Source organism: Tupaia chinensis, unplaced genomic scaffold, assembly GCF_000334495.1.
Source record: "Tupaia chinensis unplaced genomic scaffold, TupChi_1.0 Scaffold000407_4, whole genome shotgun sequence".
Lineage (NCBI taxonomy): Eukaryota > Metazoa > Chordata > Mammalia > Scandentia > Tupaiidae > Tupaia > Tupaia belangeri.
In genome coordinates this window covers 4,736,698-4,740,406 of record NW_006159912.1, presented here as the reverse complement: position 1 = coordinate 4,740,406, position 3,709 = coordinate 4,736,698, and the positions used below count along the sequence as shown (strand labels likewise).

Here is a 3,709-nt window from a genome sequence, read left to right as displayed (position 1 = left end):
CTGTTTTATTTTTCTTTTTTTTTTTTTTTTTTTTTTTAGCGATGTTTTAATTTGGGTTTCATGTGCTCTAAAAATATCTTGTCAGAGTATCAAAATAACACTGCAGAACGGCAACCACAGAACTTCAGAGCATGTTTCTAAATAGTCCAATGATATGCAAGTGTTTGTAATCGTGTCAAATTGCTGGGCCTAATGATTTCCACTTGGCTTTTTCTGGAAGGTTTTCTTTCCTAAGATGGGATTCAGGGAGGTAAGAAGGAGAGAACTGCAAAGTCAATGAATGTTGGAGCTGGGAATGATTTTTGGAAAGCAAAAAAATGCATCTAAAATTTGCAGTAATTTCTCACCAAGGACTCATTCTCTCTGCTCTCCTCTCTTCTGGGGCACTGTACTTGTATCCTTCTCCCTCAAGCCCTGATTTGATAGGAATTAATATCAAAATTTTCCAGATTGAGAAAAATCACCTTGCCTCAGACATTCAAAGTGTCCCAAGAGGGCCTGAGACTCAGTTAAAATTTTAGTAGATGTCCCTGACAGTTCTTTTTTTTTTTTTTTTAAGAATTATTTTATTTTATTTATTTTAATTTGACCAGAGAGGGACAGAGAGAGAGACAGAGAGAGAGAGAGAGAGAGAGAGAGAGAGAGAGAGAGAAAGTGAGAAAGCAAACTGCCAGGTCCGGGACTTGAACCACAGTCGGCTCTGTGGAAGTCCAGTGCCCTTAACCAGCATGCCACCTGCTGGCTTCATCCCTGGCATTTCTTATCAGGCAAATTTGGGAAAATACAGGTGTGGTATTTTCCCAAACTTGCTCTTATTTGGGTCTAATTTGATAAATTATGAGCTCTCCACTATTGTGCTAGAGTCAGCTCTGACAGGCTCACCAGGGCTGGTTATTAAATTTTTGGCAATTTTGTTATGTGTTGAACACAGATATGAATGAAGAAGTGATATTGAAGTAGGGACTCAAACAGCAGTATTCTTCACAGTAGCCAAAAGATGGAAACAGCCAAAGTGTCCATCAACAAATGAAAGGATAGAAAAAGTGCTATATCCATACAGTGGAATATTACTCAGCCATAAAGAGGAATGAAATTCTTTGGGCCTGGCCGGTGGTATGGTGGTTGGAGCACTGCACTCCCACATAGCCAACTGTGATTTGAGGCCCCGACCTGGCTGTTTGCTTTCTCACTTTCCCTTTCTCTCTCTGGCCAAGTTGAAAGCTAATAATAATAACAAAAGGAATTAAATAAAAAATTCTTTCAAAAAAAAAAATAAAGAAAAAAAATGAAGGATCAGCAAATGGTGTAATGGTTACATAACTGGGCTCCCACATGGCCGACTGTGGTTCAAATCCCAGACCTGGAGGCTTAAAACTCATGCTGGGTGTGTGTGCATGCATGCCCAAAATCCCGAGAGGAGAGTGGAGAAGGGATTGCAGCATGGCCATCCTCCTTGCGGTGGGGGCGATTCTTGCTTTCTTTCTCTCTGTCTCTCAGGCAAGCACATGTGCCCCATAGGAAAAATCCTTCTTAAAAATTAAAAAAAAAGGAATGAGGAACCAGCAGATGGTGTAATAACTATGTTGCTGGACTCCTATGTAGTTGAAAGTGGTTTGAGTCCCGGACCCGGTGGCTTCAAATCCACACTGGGTATGTGTTTGTACATGCCCAAAATCTTGAGAGGAGAATGGAGGAGAAGGGATTTTGGTGTGGCCATCCCCTTTGGGGATGATTTCTTGCTTTCTGTCTCTCAGGCGAGTGCATGTGCCCTATAGCAAAAATCTTTCTAAAAAGAAAAAAATAGGAATGAAATTCTGATATATGACACAATGTGAATGAATCTTAAAAACATTATACTAAGTAAAATAAGCTAGAACAAGTAGTGCATGAATCAGCTTATAGTAAATATCTAGAGTAGGCAAGTTCATAGGAATAGAAAGTAAAAGAGAAGTTGTCAGGATCTAGGAAGAAGGAATAATGGGTTTAAAGGTTTTTTAGGATGATGGTAATAGGTAAGTGGTGATGATTATGCAACATCGTGAATGTACTTAATGTCACTGAATTATATACTTAAAAATGGTTAAAATGTAAACTTTATTATATATATATTTTACCACAGTTAATAACTTAAATTCTATAAAAAATTTAAATAAAAATTTATAATTAAGGACTGGCAGATGGCAAAATGGTTATGTCGCTGGACTCAGTCAACTGCAGTTGAGTCAGACTAGGAGGCTTAAAACTCATGCTGGGCACGTGTGTGTGTGTACCCAAGATCCTGAGAGGAGAATGGAGGAGAAGGGATCGTAGCATGGCCATCCCCCCTTGGGGTGATTTCTCGCTTTCTGTCTCTCTGTCTCTGTCTTTCTGGCAAGCACATGTGCCCAATAGCAAAAATTTCTCTCTCAAAAACAAATTTACAATTATGTTGAAAATAAAGGATGATCAGCAGATGGTGTAATGATTATGACACTGTACTCCCCCATGGCTGATCATGGTTTGAGATCCAGACCCAGAGGCTTGATACTCATACCAGGCGCATGTGTGTATGTGCCCAAAATCTCAAGAGAAGAATAAAGAAGGGATTGTGGCATGGGTATTCCCACCCCTAGGGGGAGTGATTTCTTGCTTTCTGTTTCTTCGTGTCTCTATGTTTCTTGGGGGAGTGCACACACCCTATAGCAAAACTTTCTCTCTCTCTAAAAAAAGAAATATGGTTTACTTACAAAAAAGTATAAAAACAGGAAAGAAGAGAAAGGAGAGGAATAGGGCCAGCCTGTGGCATGGCAACTGGATCCCACATGGCCCACTCATTATGCAGTTCAAGTCTCAGACCTAGCAGCTTGAGAAACACAACAGGCAGGTGTGTGTGCGTGCCCAAAATCCCAAAAGAAAGAAAAGATGGAGGAGGGATTGACCATTCCCCATGGGGAGTGCTTTCTTGCCTTTTCTTTCTCTTTCTCTCCAGCAAGTGCATGCACCCTTAGGCAGATTTTTTTTTTTTTTTAAAAAGAAGAAAACATAAATAAATACTTGAAACTCAATACTTCCTAATCTTTCTACATTTCTAATTGTCTCTTCTCTTGAGGTTATTTATATCTATTGTATTTCTATAATATAAATTCAGAACTTCAGAAAGTTCACAGAAAATGCAGTTAAAGTACAATTTTATTCTCGTGCAAACATTTTTTTTTTTGAGAGATTTTTGCTACAGGGTGTGTGCACTCTCTGAAGAGACAGAGACAGAAAACAGGAAATCATCCCTAGGGGGGATGACCACACCACAATTCCTTCTCCTCCATTCTCCTCTCAGCATTCTGGGCACACATGCACATGTGCCCAGCATGAGTTTTAAGCTGCAGGTCTGGGGCTCAAACTGTGGTTGACTATGTGGGAGTCTAGTGATGTAATCATCACACCATCTGCTGGTCCCAGGTGCAAACATTTTTTAAAAGTCATGCAGGGGGGGCCAGCAGTTAACGTAATGGCTATGTCACTGGACTCCCATGTAGTCGACCACGGTTTGCGTCCCAGACCGGGTGGCTTAAAACTCACGCAGGGTGCATGTGCGTGCATGCCCAAGATCCCGAGAGGAGAATGGAGGAGAAGGGATCCGGCGTGGTCATCCCCCTGGGGGTGATTTCTTGCTTTCTGTCTCTTTGTCTCTCTCTCTCTCTGTCTGGCGAGCACACGCACCCTATAGCAAAAA

General features: G+C 40.9%; 1 long non-coding RNA gene across 1 annotated transcript in view; it reads left to right on the top strand.

The window, feature by feature from the left end:
• Nucleotides 1–3,709, top strand: part of LOC102468202 (uncharacterized) — a 16,065-nt gene that overhangs the window by 7,909 nt on the left and 4,447 nt on the right. The gene's annotated exons all lie outside the window — the stretch shown is intronic.